This window comes from Polyodon spathula, chromosome 2, assembly GCF_017654505.1.
Source record: "Polyodon spathula isolate WHYD16114869_AA chromosome 2, ASM1765450v1, whole genome shotgun sequence".
In the NCBI taxonomy this organism is placed as follows: domain Eukaryota; kingdom Metazoa; phylum Chordata; class Actinopteri; order Acipenseriformes; family Polyodontidae; genus Polyodon; species Polyodon spathula.
In genome coordinates, this window is record NC_054535.1 from 57682304 (window position 1) to 57702180 (window position 19877).

The 19877-nt window shown below is 36.0% G+C and overlaps 1 protein-coding gene across 10 annotated transcripts in view; it reads left to right on the forward strand.

Moving 5' to 3' along the window:
- The first annotated feature begins 639 nt into the window (after positions 1-639).
- The window catches only part of LOC121298690 (alpha-adducin-like), a 95659-nt gene continuing 76421 nt past the window's right edge, over positions 640-19877 (forward strand). For 6 of the 10 annotated variants that reach the window (XM_041225881.1, XM_041225934.1, XM_041225899.1 and 3 more), the window contains exon 1: positions 649-751. The gene's annotated coding sequence lies outside the window, so the exon portion shown is untranslated. Of the gene's footprint in view, positions 752-1664; positions 1809-19877 lie in introns of those variants that run through there. The other 4 variants (XR_005947301.1, XM_041225923.1, XM_041225951.1 and 1 more) reach the window with 3 other exon arrangements.

The following is a 19877-nucleotide window of genomic DNA, read 5'->3' on the forward strand; positions in this document are numbered from 1 at the left end:
CTCACGGTGTGACCCTGAGCAAGTCACTTGTGCTCCATTCTGCAGATGAGATGTTAAATCAATGTCATATTTTAAGTGATTGCATATAATGCATAGTTCGCACCCTACCTCTGCAAAGCGCTTTGTGATGGTGGTCCACTATGAAAGGTGCTATAGAAAGATATTACATTATGTTAATGCTACCACTCCGAGTCTCAGTCTTTATTTGGATTGAAGATTTTGCAGCGTTAATCAAGGTAATATTGATACTATATCTGAAGATTTGACAATGTTTATTAGATTAACTATTGAAAGTCACTACCTTTTAAACCTTAAACTATCTTCTTGACTAGATACAGTCTGTGTAAAACAAACCATACAATATATCTCATTGTTTTACACAAGGAACACACAAAGAAACAACAGTAACACACAATGTATTTTTATGATCCAGTCACACTTCTATCGGTTATGCACAGCGAAGACACAATATTTATAATCCCCCTTGTCTATCCTTCACAAACATAGTGGCGTAAATCATACCAAACCCAACCAACATCTCCCTTGCTGGCATGCTTTGCCTTTGAGACTGTACTGTCCAATAAGGTACGCTGCTATTGAATTGCTGCTATAGCGCTGCCGCACCCAGTGAGCGGACAGGGAGGCGGAGCGATCCCGAGAATAGAGGAAAGGAGGGGAAGCTTTCAAAACAGCAGGGCTGAGAACTCGGCAACAGACAAAATTGCAACATTTTGTTTAGGACCCATCAAAGGTAAGAACATTTATTAATATTTAGACGGGGAATAGTTACCAAAAGACAGCGACTCATTTATGTCTTTGATTTATTCATTTTTAACTCTTATTTTGGGTGCTGGTCCATATTTACCAGCAAGGATTCGCTACTACGGTGCAAAGGGGCGTGTGTGCGGCAATATTTTTTTTTTTTTTTTAGTGATTTTAGTTTTATATAGTTTTTTTTTTTATTATTGTCGGGGGGGGGGGGGCATTTCCTTGTTTCATCAGTATTTGTGTGGCTGCAGTTCTTCATCTGAGTTATGAAAAGACAGCAAAAAGTGTATTTTTTCTGCACTCAACTAAGGGGTGCATTTCTTACATTTCAAAGAGGATATGATTGCCAAAGCGTATGTATGTAATGCTGTGGCTAATGGTTTGAAATTAATACTGACACGATTTATTTTCATCAGATGCCTGTGGTAATCCATTCTGTGTTTATTATTAGATAGAAAGTCAATGTGTGGAATCTTTCAGTGAAGATGCCAGCAGCTGTGTAGCAGAATGTACAAAACAAAAGGCTTATTTCGGGGTATATATGGACACGTAAACATGTAAGCGTTTGTATCAGTGGAAAGTTAAAAGTGAACACTTAAATGTAACAGTTTTCCTAAGATTTAGAATCATGCTGACAGTATTCTGTTTTTTTTTTTTCATGTAAAACATGCAGAAGGCTTGCAAAAAGCAATGCAACGCCGTCCATTACACTGTGTTAAACAGAAAGCAGTGCCACCTTGGACAGGATGGCGCTGGTTAAACTAGTAACGGTGTTTAGATTTTTCTGGAGGAGCTGGGATGTACTCCCCCCCCCCCCCCCCCCCTAAAGATAGCTAGCTCCTCCCGAAAATCGTTAATGCGGTTTTGGAATATAGGTTTATGGAAGGTTCTAACTGAGTTTACCTCTGAACTTTTGTTCAGATCTGTTGTGTGGCTGAACCTGACGGGGATGGGGAGTTTAGAAACTATATGAACTATTAATCTGGAGGAGGTATCCCTGGCTGAGGCACAGTTTATTAACACGAAAGTGGGCACTTCAGGTAGAATGTTTAGTTTTTTTTTTTTTTCTGACTGAGATTCATTTACAAGCGCGCGGTGACAAAAAACTGAACTGATTAAGAACAGAACAACTAACTGAAAAATCTCGTAATGATTCTTTGAGAATTATAGTGTTAACAAAACTTGCATTGATTGTTTACTTTAAATACTTTGTGTACTTTATTTAACAACTAAATTAAACTATCGGTGTAATATAAAAACCAAAAGTACATATTACTAATAACTGTATTAAGTACTGGAATAGTAAATTAAACCGTATTGTAATGTGTTTGTTAATATGGCTGACAATTTTTATTTTTTTTTGCATCACACACAGATTGTGTAAAATGTATAATGCAGTCACCATGCACAATAGTGTTATTTGATTAATAGTACATTAACCAAACCATGCAAATGAAATGTACATGTTTTTTTTTTTAAACTTTAGAACATGTTAAAATTCATTCATGTAAATCTGGTTGAGAGCAAGAACATGGTAGTTTAAAAAAATGTGGTAATGTCAGTGGACCCAGTAATGTAGTCATATTGGCCTCACTTCACTCTTATAATATGGTACTGCTTTTGTCTGTGCCCACATTGGGTTAATTATTTTAGCAGTCACAGTAAGCAGCTTTTCTTTTATTTCACAAAGCCTGTTCTTTTCTCTTTTGTCAAGACTTGTTAGTAAGCTAGCAGAGTAGTATAGAAGTGCACCAGAACCGGGGTCCAATTAACTGTAGTGCCAAAAAGGTTGCTAGATTTCTAGAGGACCAGCCCTTAAGAATAGCCTAAGCTTGACAGCATTTCACATTAAAACTTTGAAAACAGTTTGTGCCAAACTACACAAAACCAGTGATTACACTTGAGGTGACGTGGCTCAATATTACAAAAGTCTGTTTAGTTCCAAATTAACCATGTTTTGAGGTGTACAGTATGTATTTTAATGTTCAATGCATCTAGAGAAAACTGGAACATGCTTTGGAAGTCACCCTTTGGTTTTAGAATAATGGAACAACCACAGTTAGCATCTACAGGATTGCTAATGGGACAAGCCTGACTGGAATAACAATATTAACAATCTGAAGAAACTGAAACAGGTTCCTCTTGGCAAACTAACTGGACCTGAGGTCCAGAAATGCACAAATGTGTTTTATTAATGGGAAATAATAGTTTATGCCAGTGACATGATTTACAAGAATGGTTATTTCCTGGATCCTTACTGTAAATGCAGTTAAATGCTACCTCTATCTTTAAAAACATGTCAGTGTTTATGAATGCACCATGTCAATTATTTTAAACTGAAGTGCGAGAAAGAACAATCTGATCGTGAGTACAAATGCCTGGAAGTGCAGAGGTGCTGTATTAACACCAACAGAACATGAAATACAGTAAACCCACTTTCATGCAACAGGAATGATGGTGACCAAACACGTGTGAGTACTGTTGTGTAAAAATGTACCTTAAAATGAACAGCTGCATTCAAGAAATTTTGAAGAAAAAATGTAAATGTGTTAAGGGTTGTGTTTTGCTTGCATGCCATTACCAAAATGCCCTGAAAACATTAAATAATTATAATAAAGGGCTGAAATGCAGCAAAATGGTAAATAATAAACAATAAGTAGAAAGCTTACCTTAAACTGATGAAAGTCTACATTTGGATTTTAACATGGTACATGGATCATGGATCTGAGCTTTCTGCAATCACTTTCACTGTAGAATTCTGAAGTAAGTTTGTAAAGATGTTTACAGAATGGTCTCCTAATGTCCAGTTCCCTTCCACTGCCCATGAAATTACCAACCTGGAAGAGACCATCCTTTCTGGCTTCAGCTGCTGGTAGCATAGCCTGCATATCCTTGATAGTAAAGCCACATCTCAAGAGCTGAGTTTGTAAGTTTTATAAAAGGTCTGAAGAATGAAGCATGTAGGCATGATGTATGAGAGAAATCTGAATTGGTTAGCGTTTCTTCAAGACTCTGACATGAGCTGAGACAAATTGGGAATTTCTGACCAAAAAAAAAAGTAAATATATATATATATATATATATATATGTGTGTGTGTGTGTGTGTGTACATATATATATATATATATATATATATATATTTATATATGTATATATATATATATATATATATATATATATATAATATATATATGTATGTAATGTATTTATTATGTAGGTACAGGATATGTATATACATATATAATATTAATACATATTTATTTTTAGACATGTTGTACATTTATTTATTTATTTTTAGAACGGGTTCTCCTTCTCTGCCCCTGTGCAATTTATTATTTTGTATTTGTTTGTATTATGATTTATTTTGTGGATTTATTGTATTTATGATGACGTAGCTGTGTAATTATTTGTTTGTGGATTTATTGTATTTAGATATGACGACGAATCGCTGTGTGTTTTGTTTTTATTTATTTTAAATGTGTTCTGGCAGAGGCGAGGATGGCTGCTCGTCCTCTGCCAGGAATTAGAAAACAAAATGTGACCGAGGGATTAATAAATAATTGATAGCTAGTTAATCCCTCTGTCATTAATATAAAAGCCTGCAGCTGTTGGCACTTGGGATGGGTGTACAGAGGAGAGTATGGGAGTGAGAGAAATTTTAAAAGAAATCGAAACGTGTATAGGTTCAATGAAGGAGATTGCCCAGCCTGACCTGGGTTTTGTTATTATTTTGTGTTGTTGATTTTGTTTTGTTTAAATCTTTTATTTCGCTCTGTGAGCAAGTGTTTTCTGTTTGACCTTTTTATTTTATTTTTGTATTTAAATAAAAACGGTGCGCACCGCATCTTTTGGCCCTGCAGTACTGCCTTTGTTGTTGTTCATGCATCTGGCCTGACGTCACCACACGCAATCCTCAGTATTAAATATCTATATTATATATATATATATATATATATATATATATATATATATATATATATATATATATATACACACATACATACACATACTGTATACAGAGTGCATGACTAGAAGGCTATAAAGTGATGGGTGGGCATAAATGTATAACCCAGCTTTTTTGCTTTCTACTGTAGAAATGATCAAGATACTATAAATACGTTTAGCCTTAACATGTTGGCTTTTAATATATTAAAACATTTCTATATTCATTTTGGTTTGTGAACCATTCACTTCTCCAAAGACATTTTTGGTTGAACATTGATGGGCTTGTCCTTCTGTTGATTTGCCCTTGTAGTTTAGAGTACTGTATCCTTGTCTTGGAGGTGGCCAGTCTCAGCTGCCTATGAGAGATGCATACAGAGTCTGATGATTTTGTTTCTAGTTAAGTCAACAGACAAGAAGCAAGATTTAAATAAACACGAAGTGCTGTAATAAAGTCGTGTTTCCTGTAAAATTGTAAGTATACAATACACACTTTGGATGTTTTAGTTGTAGAACACTGCAATACCCAATTTGACCTCCAAATATTTTTGCTACATTATCTAGATAGGTGTAGGTGGATGCAAAGATTATTTTACTATCTGGTCATAGACTGTATGCTGTTGATGCACAGGGAATCCAGTCTAACCCTATGGTATATCTGGCCGGTTTCTTTTACCCATGAAAATGGAATGGGATGTGATACAAGACATGGTCTCACTATTCATTCGGATAGAGTTCCAGCTTAAAACATGTAAATCCAGTGTTAGTCAAGGATTGTTTTGCTTCCATTGTGCAAGTTCAATTACAATTTGAATTAGGTTTTTGAAATGCAATCCAGTTAAGTCATCTGTGCAGATTACTGCTGTCTTCAGACCTCAGATGGACAACTGTAATTCAAGATTGACTGCCTTCAATGTCTTTGCTGTCATTATCCATTTGTAGTCTATTCTCTATAATGGGTAATTGTTGTCGGCAGACGACCTCTGAAAGGAAATGTTAACAGAGGAAAGCTTACTTTGTTTAGGATATGGACCTGATGAAATTAGAAGCTTCCTTTGATGGTTAAACAATGAAAATCTTGTTAGATTTTACGTGAAAACATGTCATTGGTTTTCCCCTATAGCTTTATTTTTATCTGATTTGTTTAGTGTACATTATTACTGGTTGTAATGGATATATTTAGTGTTGTGTTCAAAGGTTTGATGATTCGTTCGCTAGCCAGGAATTCAAAGGTAGTTCTAAACCTTCAAATGTTCGTCGTGCACGTTTTTTTTTGTTTTTTTTTGTACCAAAAACCATTTTGGATACTGTCACACATTTAAATGTCACTTGCATGCAAAATTTGAACTTTTGATTTGTATAATGCATATTACTAAAACAAAACTTGCTGCAGGGCGTGAAAAAAAAAGCCTGCCCGTCATTGCCGCCGGTGTCTCTCAGCACCAGCACATCTGATCTACAACCCACTCACAAACTTGCTCAGCGTCAGCTGGCCCGTTCTGTGTATAATGTCGTCCTGCAAGAAAATGACTCGTTATCATAATGTATTATTGTTGCCATTCTTTCTACTTTGCATCTCCCAGCACTAAGCCACGAGAAAGACATACTGTATCTTTGGTTAACGAAGGGCAAACAGAGGGAAGCTGTTAGACTGAGCTCAATGTGACTGCACTTCTAGAAATTTTCAATCACACATGTTCACTGGCAGTGTCACTGGATTTTCAGTCTGTGAGCACCATGTTAAGTAAACGTTTAAAAAGAAGGAAGAACAGCTGTAAAGCAGCAGCAAAGTGTTTTAGGATTGACCCAATGTTCTGGTAAGCAATAGGTACACAACAATTTGTCCCCAACCAATAATAATATTGTGAACTTACAGTTGTCAATTACTGCAGAAAGGACGATATTCGACAGTTAAATTGAATTGTGACAGGACAGGTTTAAAATTACAGTATTTTAAAATGCAACGATGCAATACACATTCTAATTCCTTTCATGTCTTCATTGTATTTATATAAACATTTCAGTGGTTGTTGCTGATTTGTAATTTGGTGTTGTTACCCCCCCCCCCCCCCCCCCCCCCCCCAAAAAAAAAAAAAAAATAAGCCCACCAACACTAAAAAAGAACACACAATAGGTAGATAATTGCTTGTTTTGCTGAAGTAGGAGAGATAACATAATAGTGAAAGAAACAATTGAAAAGTGCATCGATTTCTTTTTTCATTTATGTTTGTGTAATACATTCTCACTACCTACCTAGTTCTGCTTTTTAAGTAGTGAAACATGTGCTTTCATGAAAGGGATTCTTAAACAGTCTAGCCTGTAGCGGGGATGTTGGTTTAGACTGATCCAATTTGTAGACTAGCCATTTTGTACTTTGTTTTGCTTTGGGAGCGGGCATATTGTTGACAATGGTATGAACGTTCAGTTAACAACGAATTAGAAGCGTGTCGAAAGTTAACTGCATAACTTTCTTTTAATTGGTCATAAATTCACTGGCACTACAATGAAGGAAATTGCAATGCTTATATTTATTTGCTTGGCTTGAAGTTGGCAGGTGGTGGACAGTGGGGTGGCGATATACATGGTAAAAGTAGCACTGTTTTTATATTGCTGGCAGCTGTTCAGAGAGAGTAGCTGGCAGTATGCGAGTGTGGCATTATAAAGGAGGTGATAAAATGCAGGACAACTGTATATAAAGTATATCTCGAACGTAAGCATCTAACAGTATGTACATAGAGCTGTTTATGATTGTGATGCAGAGCACTCTCCATTGCCTGATGAAGTTTCTATTGAGGTTTTTTTTTTCCTTTTTCCAAAGCTGTGCTGTTTGTACAGGTTTTGTAACGGTGGCTAGCAAGCTACAGTTGCGCAGACACTGGAGATCAAACTAATTTGACCATTATCATTATTACATTCCAGCCAGGCGTAAATCTGAAGCCAGTTTTCCTTGAAATCAATCTCTTCAATTTTTCTCTTTACTGACATCGCTTATTTGTGCTGTTGTATCACTAAGACTCTAGTCTAATCTATGTGTTAGTCCTTGGTATGTGAGCGAGTTTAGTAAAAGATACCATAATGTTACCCTTTTTGTATTTTTTCATTATAAGTTTGTTTGTTAAATTAGATTTTTTATACCATTTTATTTTTACAATGAAAGTGACATTATTTGTAACAATTAGTGAGTGAATCGCACAGAAAACATTGATTTGTGTTTGAATTACAATTTCATCAACAATTCTTTCTTTTTTTGCTGTTTTTATGAGTATGAAATGCCCTACCAAATCGTTATATGTAGGAACTGTATATGGTGCCGCTGCTGTGCATTAGAGCAGGGTATATTATTTATGTATACATTATGTATATAATTAATTTTGATAAAACTGACCACTGTCACCCCCCCTCTTCCCCTCCAGCTTGTGTTATCCAGAGGCAGAACCTTAATTTCTTTCCTTTCATTTGCCATCTCAACAGCAAAGCATTGCATAGCATAAGCTCTACTGAAAAGTGTCTCAAACCCTCTGCTGCTTGGGTTTTTTTTGTTAAATGTCCAGACAACCAAAAAAAGTTGAATGCAAACTGTGTAAGCGACTCTTGATGTGTCATGAAGGCACAACCAATCTCCGGGGTCACTTGACAAGCAATGATTACTGTTCTTTGTAACATATTTTTAAACTACATGTGAATGTCTGTTTGTTTGTTTTATTCCATTTATATACATTACCTGTAAAATAAGAGGATTTTCAGTCAAATATAAACAAGTAGCTATGGTGATGTCACCAGTAAATTTAGCAAATTAGTGCCATCGAAGGTTCAAACCTTCCTTCGGTAATGTGTTCTGAACCTTCGAAGGTCAAAATATACCCTTTACGGCCAAGTTATATTCAATATCAATCTTAGTAGAATAAACACAGATATATATTACTTCCTTTGTTAGTTCGGTCATTTTTCAATATTATATGGATAATATTTCCTGCAGTCCCACTCGTTCATTTAATATTCTGTTTTCTTTTATGATGACACGTTTATTTTCACTTGTGTTTAATGGGTCAAATGTAAAACAAACAAATACCTGTACATAATGTTAATAAATCCAGCCAAGTCAGTGTAAATGTGATCTTTCCAGGTACAGGTGGTTATTCAAAACTTGTTGTACAGTAACTAGACTAGACTTCGCCATGCAATATTCTGATTTAATTGTGCAATTATAACACCGACGTCGGCTACATTTCATTTTAGCTATTAGCGTTCCATTTATTCAGCACTTATCAGGCGCGTCGGGTCCAATTTATTTTACACGCGTTGTTTAAAATCCCCCCCCCCCCCCCCCCCCCCCCCCCCCCCCAGGTTTAAAAGGCCCTCAATACTGCATCTCCAGCCAAGCCCCATCCCTTGTTCGCTGTATTTTTCACATATCTCTTTGTAGACATGTATACTGATAAATCCTCTCCTGATCACTTGTTTTATCACCAAACTCCTCAATAATGCGATCCAGGTCATTATTTTATTACTGTAACATCTCAAAAAGCTCTGTAAATGTCAATGATATTCTTTGAGTGCTGGATGCAGAAGCAGCTATCATGTTTATGTCAGTGTTATCTCTATGGTGAAGGGACTATGCGTATTGCTCAGGTCCGCCTCCTGTGGTTTTTTTCCCAGCTTTCTGAAAGCTATCGGGCCACTGAGCTAGTGTTTTTACTGGCCCGGATGCAGTTTTATCTGGCCCAATATATTTATGTATTTTTTCACAATGGTTTTTATTTTCAGTATGTTTCTAACTGTATTTGTTTCTAACTTTTAATTGGAAAAGGTATGCGCTGTGACATTTGCTGCTTATTGAGTTCTGTGTATTTTAATTGAGTAAACAAAAGAAAAAAATCTTGTGCCTAAGGAAATAGGGTACAGAGCGTATAAATCTCATCTTGGACAGTTTGAACACTTTGTGAACCCGGCTAAACTTTCCAGGCTTACATTGTTATGCTGTCTGCTTGTGCACACGCACATATGCCTTTTACTCTTGGTAGCGTAAGGGACCAGAGTTCGGGTAATTAAATACACAAAAAGGTTGCACCCTGTGTATTCAGATAGGAAACTATTCGAAATTCCCATCCCTGTAATAATAAACACTATTAAAACAATATTCATAATACAAAATAATAACAGTCCTATTTAGGGCGTTGTCGCTTGTGTAGCCTCTCCCAAGTCTATGCCAATCTTGCTGAGTGATACCAGCGACCTTTGACCTGAACACATCGGATCTCAAATCAAAAAGTTAGACAATTCGATTGCATATCTGGGTATCCATCGGGACATTTTACAGTGAGTCTGGATATGATGTAAACGAAATGTTGAATTCACAACAAAAAGCTGCTGTTTTATCTGCAAGTCTGGGGAAACTGATGCCAAACAAGGCAAAATGTTACTTTTTTTCTCTTATAATGAAGCCTTCACTCAGTGTTCGTCTTCATTTTTTTTTCATAATTACATTCTTTATGATTTATTGATTTCAGCGCTTTCCTTTTGGCTTATTGGTTGCTTAGTTGTGGAAAACCCAATTTTGTAAAAGATTTGCAGCGGGAATGAGTACCAACACAACACTTCAGTACGCAGTATCAGATTCTGTACAACAAATATGACACACGGCGGGAAGTTAGGATTATTTCGTAGTTATATATTTTTTTAAAAATGGTTTGTAAATTATTTTTCAGCTTTTTGACACACTGGACCGTTTTCCTGGATTCATGAAATGGAAGCCATATATATATATATATATATATATATATATATATACATATACATATACTAGATAAATGTAACCGACCCAGTTGGGCCTGTGGTGCTTCAAAACTACCGGCCAAACTGCACTTTTCACCGGCCCCTGGCCACTGGGCCATGGTTAATGTTGAACCCTGAAAATCCTGGACTGGATGGGATGTCGAGGGCTAGAGTTGAGGACCACAGGAGTAGACCTTTAAATAGCTTTAAACTCCAATGGTCCAGTGAAGCAAGTGATACAGAACAGCTGTTTAGATACTGTGCTACTGAACTTTTAAGGTGCTTGTAGGCTATTTATATTGAAGGTGCATATATAAAGATTTTATCTGGTGTCAAAGACATGTCGTAAATAACCCAATATAGGCCTCCAGACTGTGACCAAAATGCTATTTCTTTTTTTTTTTTTTTTGCGACCTTGAGTATCTTTATGGGGTTAAGCACCATTGGTGCCTGTAACACACAAAAACACTGCCTCTCGCTAGCTTTTATAGAGACTAGCGAGAACACTAAAAGTGCAATCTTCCACTGTAATTTAATTTAACAGTTTTGTGCGCAATAGGTATTAATGTGCTGTGATGCCAGTGCACTCCTTCTTTTAACCCGGAAGGTAAGACGATTCATGGTCTGATTTTTGTGTCTGTTTTTATTTATGTTCTTGCTTGCATATCCCTTACTAATATGCCATGCCATTATAGTGTATGTATGTATATATAAAATGTGTATTTTAAATACTATATCCTGATAGGTCACATGGGGGTGTTGATATTACAGCATATCACCATGGGTCGGCACTTTTTTCAAAAACGGGCAAATCACAGGCAGATATCCATACACTAGAATTAAAAAAAAAAAAAAAAAAAAAAAAAAAAAAAAAAAAAAAACGGCAGACATATTGGAATTTATCACAATAAACATGACCGACGAGATTTATGTAAATGTTGAGCTTTTGAGACACCGAAGTGTATATGAGATATAAATGAATCTGAACCGGACACCAATGATTAATTAAAGTAGTGGGAAAAGAAAGTATTAAAAAATTAAAAACTCGCCATTCCGATCGCTCTGTTCCTTCTCCCTCAACTACGGCGTTTCCGTATCCCATTTTGAAAATAAATAGTTTAAGCAATATCTTCTTAAACTTTCAGCATTTCATAAAATATTTGGGTCTTTCTTAAAAAGAGACTTTGGGGTTAAAAGGTACTTTGTTGCCGTTGCTCCCGCTGTCTGTTCATCGATCTGCCTGCCTGCCTGCTGCCACTGGACCCACCCCCTTCACAGATGCTGAACATTTATAAACATTTATAAATTCATCTCGACAGTTCCTGCCATACCTTTTTAAATGTGTCCAGGTACGATGGTATCATGTTTTCTGCTGTGCCCTGCATTGTTTAAAATTGTTTCTTAACACTGGTCCAGTAGTTCTCCACGTTACCAAGCTGTAAATTGCAAAGTCAGTTTGATAAGTAACCGGGTATTCCATGCAAATAACGTCTTTCTTGCCACTGTGAAGCTGTAACACAAATCTGTTATGGATACCTCCTGTTACTACCCCGGATAACAAAGGATTATTTAAAAAAAAACAAAAAAAAAAAAAAACAACGCACTCTTTAAAATGTAATGAATAAACCAAGAATTAAAAGAAGTGTAATGAATCAAAACCAACTTTCAGTGTCAATGTTCAGTTCAACATCAGAAATTATCTTTTTAATTAACGCCTTGTGACTTCTAACGCACCCAGGGTGTGTGGATATTAGAGTATATCCCACACCCTGTCGTGCCTTACTGCTTATCTATGTTACATGTCAGATTGATCGCTTATCAGTAGTTATTTAGGTAGATGATTTACTTTTGTAAAGCGACATTCTAACAACTCTGTCTTTTTTTTCTATCTGCACTGGTTTTATATTTTTATTTGTAATTTACCATGCGAAGGGCACTTTTTTAACCGGGTTTTAGCAGTACAGCAGTCTCCGTATGAGAATGACTCCTAAGAGAACTGTGACTGGGTACACCCTGCCCCTGTGCTTGTTTTATGTTTTGTGTTCCTGTATGTGTTATTGTTTTAAAGTGAATGTTTGTGGGCCACGGTTGTTTCAGTTAAGGATTGACTGATAGATTGATTCTCTGTCAAGGCAGTTCATATACAGACTGTCTGGGCCCGACTGAGTGATTAACAAGCAGTTGAGCCCAGGCACAGCTGCGTAAAGAGGGAGAAATGAATGGTTACATATCAAACTAAATTACTCATTCCTTAAGCGAATACATAAATAAAGCAAGTTATTTATCATTGTGGCATCCTCTAAATGTGAACTACAAGAATTTAGCGATGGAGTACACCAGAGAAATACCCCTGGCGCCCAAAACTTTTGGCCTAGGAGCCATTAGCTCCTAAGGCAAAAGGTTTGTCTGGAACCCTACAATCTATAATAAAGATGGGTGGCATACCAGGACATATGCCGTTGCATGTGTATTTATTTATTTTTAAATTGTGACTTTGTTCAATACATGACTTGCAGTGACATGAAAAGTAGGGGAATATGTTCCACATACTGTAAACCTGTTGAAACCTCAAGGCTCTTTTGAAGAAAGTTTTTATTTATGCTTTTTTTTCTTCTTTAAGGAAGAAGGGGTTGAAATTCATAAATGGATGCTGCAATCCAACCTCCGTTTATTAGTGAATTTATTTATGATGAATTTGTGTAACTAATCACAGACTAATGCATTCTTTTTTTTTTTTTTTTGACTGTGTAGTACAGGCTTGTTCTGAAGGTTTCTTTCTGAAACAAATCAAAGTAACACTTTGAAACCACACTTCGAATCTAACATCTGATTCAACAGTATAATAATAATACTATAATATTCTTTAACGCATCTCTGTGGAAAGGCTTTTCTTGCTGTGTAATTAGTTTAGTGTCTCTGTTATACAGTGGGTGCTAAAAATAAAGTGCTATTCATTCATACAGAACACTTCTATGCAGCAGAGCGTTCTTAGAACCCAAATGCATGATGCCTCGAGACATGAGGAGCAGGTGCTTATAGTATATGCCACAGCACATGTACAAAAATGTAAATAATACTAAACAAGACCACCCTACAGTATATGAAGTACCATCGACAGATGGTTCATCTATTGTTCTCTCATGGGGAAAACAGAACAAGCAAAAAAAGATAAACAGTTTCTTCTGTTGACACAAGTTTTCCTTGTGTGTGATGCTAAATGTAAGGTTATGTATCACTCATCATCAACATGTAGGTCATAGATGCCTTTTATTTGATATCGTTTTATCTTGAAGTTAATGTTCCCTTTTAAGTACGAAATGTATCCATTGTGTAATGGATATTTATGTTTCGGGATTATGATAATAAACCAACGTGTCTTATGTTGTGAATATTTTTAAATGACACACAGTTATGCTGAAAAGGGAAGTAAATAGTAACATAATATAAATTTACGGTGCAGAGTATTTTGGATTATTTAATAACTTTGCCGAATAGAAAAAGAATACATGTTTCTGAAGAGATTCCTACTGTCTTATGATTCTGTGCATCCAGAGACTTGTAATTAAAAGTTTTAAGAATGAATGTTTGTTATTCTGTCAAATCTGCAGATTCAGGCCCAAACTGACAAATTATATATTAAATAAGCATGTAAAAGTCTTTGTTAATCCAGATTATTTTTGCAACTGTGGCACCATTCAATAGAGCGAACATTGTAAAGGGGTGAGTTGAAACCTCCAGACAGAAGGGGCGCAGTTATATAATAATAAAATGGTTAAATCTCTGGCCTAATCATTTCAGAATTGCCTTAATTGTTTTATTATAGTGGTGGAGTAAAGCACTATGTCTGCGGTGGGGGATTGTTCCCCAGCGGGGCGACCTGCTGCCTGCGACTGTCAGTGTTGGGAAGTCCCTGCTGCTGTAACCATGCTGACCGAGCATTGCAGCAGTGGAAGACGAGATCGAAAATAAGACAAGAACCGGTCTGGACAATTGTTTTTATTGTTGTATGAGGATTTTTTTTTTTTCTTTTGCTGAACTGATATTTTGTAAAGCAACTGTTCCGTTTGGAAAATCTTCATTGTGGACCGTTGCTTCAAAGGCAGTGTGAACGGCTTATATAGAAAATTCATATTTTATTTTGTGACACATTCGCTTGTGGCATTGCATCCGGTGTGTAGCCTTTGTTGTAATGAAAACTGGTGATCTCTGTCGCTTCTGGCACATGTAATTAAGTACAGCTGTTCTTTAAACTTAGTTTTGTTTTGTAAATATGTAAAGTGTAATTTTGTCTCATGTAAGAGAGGTGTGATGGACTTGCAGTGTAACACCCTACTGGATGTTTCTTCCTCTTATTGGCAGGGTAATTAAACCTGCTGCGCAGCCTTCAATTATCTGCACATGGAAATCATGTTTACAGAGAAGCTTACTGTTTTTAAAAGTCTCGATTTTTAGCTGTACAGACATTTGAGTTGGGACTTACTGTAACGCTGCTTGTTTCATCACATTAACAAAACTACTTATCCAATTGTATCACATGGAGATATTTAAAGTATGTATTTACATAGTATATGAAGGCCTACATGATCGTAGCATTTTTATGTAAGTATAGGTAAATATCCTGTGCAGGAAACCTGGGAAAGTTAACAGCATTTTGAGGAAAAGTGGCGACTTTAGATCTTTTAAAATCTAGAAGTAGCAATGACAATTTTGGGCCAGATTTCAAAGCTTTTTATTCAATACACTGATCTTAAAATGAGTAAGAAACAATGCAGGACCACTTGCATATTGTTTCACGTCTTTCAGTTCTGGTTTGGTAACTTTTTATTTGAATAATTTTTCCTTTCTGAATTTAGTTTTGAGAGTGACAATTTGGAGTCTCCTGTAAAATACACAAAGATGCATTTTAAAAATACAAAAATGTGCATTATAAATATCATATAGGAAATACTGAAATTGAAGAAGGAATCCATGAAAAAAAACGGTAGGAGTTTGTTGACTCAGAAATGTCTTCATCTAGACAATATGGGGAAGCTATAAAAAAGGCCAACAAGATGCTCGATTATATTGTGAAAAGTGTTTAATTTAAATCAAAGGAAGTAATGTTAAAACTGTACAATGCATTTAGTAAGACCTCATCTTGAATATTGTGTTCATTTCTGGTCACCTAGCTACAAAAAGGTTATTGCTGCGCTAGAAAGAATGCAAAGAGCAGCGACCAGAATTATTCTGGGTTTAAAACGTATGTCATACTCAGACAGGCTAAAAGAATTGAATCTATTCAGTCTTGACAGAAGTCAGAAGACTATGTGGCGACCTGATTCAAACATTTAAAATTTTAAAAGGTGTCCTTCAAGAAGCTGCTTGATGAGATTCTGGGATCAATAAGCTACTATCAACCAAACGAGCAAGATGGGCCGAATGGCCTCTCCTTGTTTGTAAACTTTGTTCTTATTCACTCTGTGTACTGTTGCTCACATGCCCTTTTATTCTCTGCTTCTACCTTCTCTCTAACAGTTTCCAGATGGAGTGCATTAAGCCCAGCATGTACTTCACACTATGTTGTCAACTCCCTCTTACATAATGTGTTTGAAATGAAATTAACCCAACGGACTTGTGCATGAGTAAAATCATGCTGCGTCTGCAAGTCACAAATCCATTTCATCCTTTTTTGTATTATTTTTGGAACATTTGTTGCAACAGCTGCAAATACCACTTTTTCTGGGAACAAAGGGTATTCAAACAAAATCCAGAAATTGCAGTTGAAAGGGGAAACATTTTCTTTTGGTGTGCTGAAAGTGTTCTGTTTACCTGCATAGCGATTTAGTCTTATAACGATAATTTGAATTATTTTTCGATTGGGACCCCATGATAACAAATGGATTATTTTAATGAAATTGAATATTCCATTACGTTAATGTCAAGAGTGTAGTCTGTTTTGTTGCTTCCAACAGTTACTGAGTATGCATCTGTGAGCAAATACAGGATGATGATGCAGAGATCAAGAGTAACCAGTTTTAATGTATTTTATACATACTTTGTTTTAAATCGGTCCCAACTGTAGCTGTCTGTCTTGAGCGAAACTAATAATATTTAACACTGCTATGTTCACATGCCGCAGTTTCAGAAAGCTTATTTTTTTTACTTTTTCATTTTGAAGCAATGCACTATCCGCAAACCTTTTTTTGTTTTTGATTGCTGTCTCTGTCTAAATGCTGCTGGATCGTAGCTTGACGTATGTGATCCAGTGAAACATTACAGGTTGTACAAAATAGTTTGCCACCAGTAGAATGCAAAAACATTGTACACTATCTGCTGCAGTAATTATTGTAGATTTAATTCATTTTGGACACTCTCAAAATGTTCACTCACTTAACAATTTCAGTTGAGATCTCCTAGGATACTAAACCCGCCCTGGATGCCCACATCTACCAATCAGCGAGTGGACAGGTTTCTTTTTTAAATTGAAACAAGTTTATAATCACATGAGGAACCTGGACTGATGCACATAACCTTAACTGAATTTAAATGCAGAGTAAAAGTACACAAAATACAGTTTTCACTGTGAGTACATTTTTCACGGCCGTGAAATAGGTAGGGCCTTAGTAATGTACTGTAAGTGTAAGCAAATCCACGTGGGTGAAACTCTTTGAGCACTACAGTATGTGACACATTTTTGGTTGTGATGTGGTAAGTAGATTGATTAGGCCTATACAAAGAGATATTCTACGTATCTCTGGTTGTGTTGTGGGCAGCAAGTCAATTAATAGTAAATGCACATACATATATGAAATTGATTATACATATTCAGGTATGGAAGAAAGGGTTGGCTACCTCCTAATGTACTGTTTGGGGAAAAATGGTAATACAGTTGTATTCACTGAAGATAATGCAAATATAAGTGGCTATGCAAAGTCATGTAAAGTTTGGATTAAAATATGACAGCAAAAAGTGAAATGCATCTCTGCAGCCGCGGCACAATGGAAGGGATTGCTGCTTTCGCTAGCAGAAGCTGGGCCACATAATCCATAAATTGTAACCAACAGCAAATAAAAAAAAAAAAAAAAAAAAAAAAAAAGATTGAATTATTTCCATGTGAATAGGCCAGAATGTTAATTTTTTTTTTTTCCCTCTGGACAGGTGGGGTTGATTTTGTTTTCTGCTTTTATTTTCTTAATTTACAGTTATGTTTACACTGGAAATTGTCAGATTTTACGCAAAACAAGGCAAAGGTTAGTGACCGCAGGAATATGAAAATTGGAGCGTGCTATAATAAATGCCAATGTGTTTATCAAACGTGTCTTAACATTGGTATTTTTTTATTTTTATTTTTTTTACCATGCTCTATAAAAAAGAGAACTATTGTTCCTTTAAACTGTTACTGTGAGGGAATTTGCACGATAATCAATGTCAACGTCGGGGTTTGATTTACAACACTAATAGCGATACACAGTTGCTGTTTCAGAAAGACAGCTGTTGAATGTCATTGAGTACTTTTAATTAAAGAAGTTTCCCACACAAAATGCATGATTTCACTCAAGTCATTGACAAAACACAGGAGTTCTGCAACCCTGTTGGTTTAATATAATTTATTGTACAGTTGAATTCCAAATTTTAATTTAGTTTAATGTAGAGTGTGATGTTCAATTCAAATTGGCTGTTTCTGATGCAGCAAATTGCCAAAACCTATTATATAACGAACATTTCTCAGTCCCATAGGAGTTTGTTTTAGTGAAGTTAGCCTGTATTGTACACATTATATTTTGAGTGGTGCAAAAGAAAAGCGCTTTTAATTGGCAATAGAATACCAATTGGCCTGAACGATAGTGGGTGTTCATTTTCAAGAGAGGGAGAATCAGTAAAAGTACACCTAAACAACTGAACCAGCACAAGACCAGAGAGAACCTTGTTTTTTCTGCCAATTTGTGAAGAGCAGATGTGTCTAAGTGCATACTTAAGTAGTTATAGAACAAGAATTAAACCTACATTTTGTTTAGAAAGAATTGAATTATCGTTGAAAAAATATTGTTATTGATCGTATCAAAAAAAAAAAAAGAAAAAATGGTATCGACCCAACCCTAATCGTTAACACTTAAGGACTAAGAATTTTTTCTTGAGCAAAAAACAGTAGCCATTTATTAAACAATGCAGAGCTATACAGCTTGTCTCGGGAGTGCCAGCAGCATCCTCACTATTAGAAACGAGGTTAAGTTGATGTACTCTGGGAGGCAGGAGGCTCTCAGCAGGGTTGGATTTCACCAGCAGGTGTATCGGGAAAGCTGCAGTTCAGTAAAGAGAAACATTCAAGGTAATGTAAGTGCTGATTTTAAGAAGTGCTTTCTCCAGTTCAATATTTGATCACGTGGGGTTTCAGTATGCTTATCAGGTTTACATTTTCCTTTACTATGCAGTAGTACTGTCTCTTCGGTTTTAAAATATTTTGCTTGAATTTTCTTTAGTGTGTGCATGCACTGTATGTTAGAGCCAGCACCCTTTTGTATATGCTTGATACAGAGTCACAGTACGTGTTGGATATTTGGGCACCCTCTCTAAATTTAAATAAATAAATAAAATAAACAAAATGCTGAGTTGGTACAGTAGTTGCATGAGTTGGCAGTGATACTGTAAATTAGGCCTGCAATACACTCCAGTGTGATTTTTGCTTTGCAGTACTTTGTACATCAGTGTTTTGTTTTGTTTTTTTTGTTTTTAATTGTCATGCATGCAAATGAAAGGGATGTAATCTGAAAAAAATAACCATTACAAAATTGAAAAAGCAAACTGCTTTTCTTCCAGCTTTCTATATACTTAGTATTCACAAGCGAGCAAAAAAAAAGAAAGGAACAGAATACAAATTTGATTATTTAGTTCAGGAAAATGTATGATTGCTGCTAAACAGTGATGTTCACACAACTTCTTTGCATGAACTGAGGCTCCTCGGCATGTTAGTCCAACCGCTCCAAAAGTGTCTTTTATAGAAACTAGTAGAATAAAGTGTGAGCTAACTTAAAAAAAAAAAAAACAAACAAACAGTAATTCATAAATACCGCATTACTTCAATTTGGCGCCGCCATCGTATTGACGCCGCAGTCATATCAGCTTTATAAAAGAGGACGTCCTCGAATAAACGCCGCTATCAATAAAGAAACATTAAGGTATTTTTTTCTCCCCCTACACTGGCTATGTACATGTAACGCCCCCAAAGAGACGGGAGCCTCAATCTAGCACGAAAATTAGAAACTAATGTACACTCACATAATAATAAGCACATTTTATGGTAGTACAGTTCTGAAAGAAAATGCAAGATAAACTACGTAGAGAACAGCAGTCCTTCTGAAATTGTTATAGGTGGTTTTGTTTTTATTTCAATTGTAATTCCCGTACTCAGTCCCGTACAA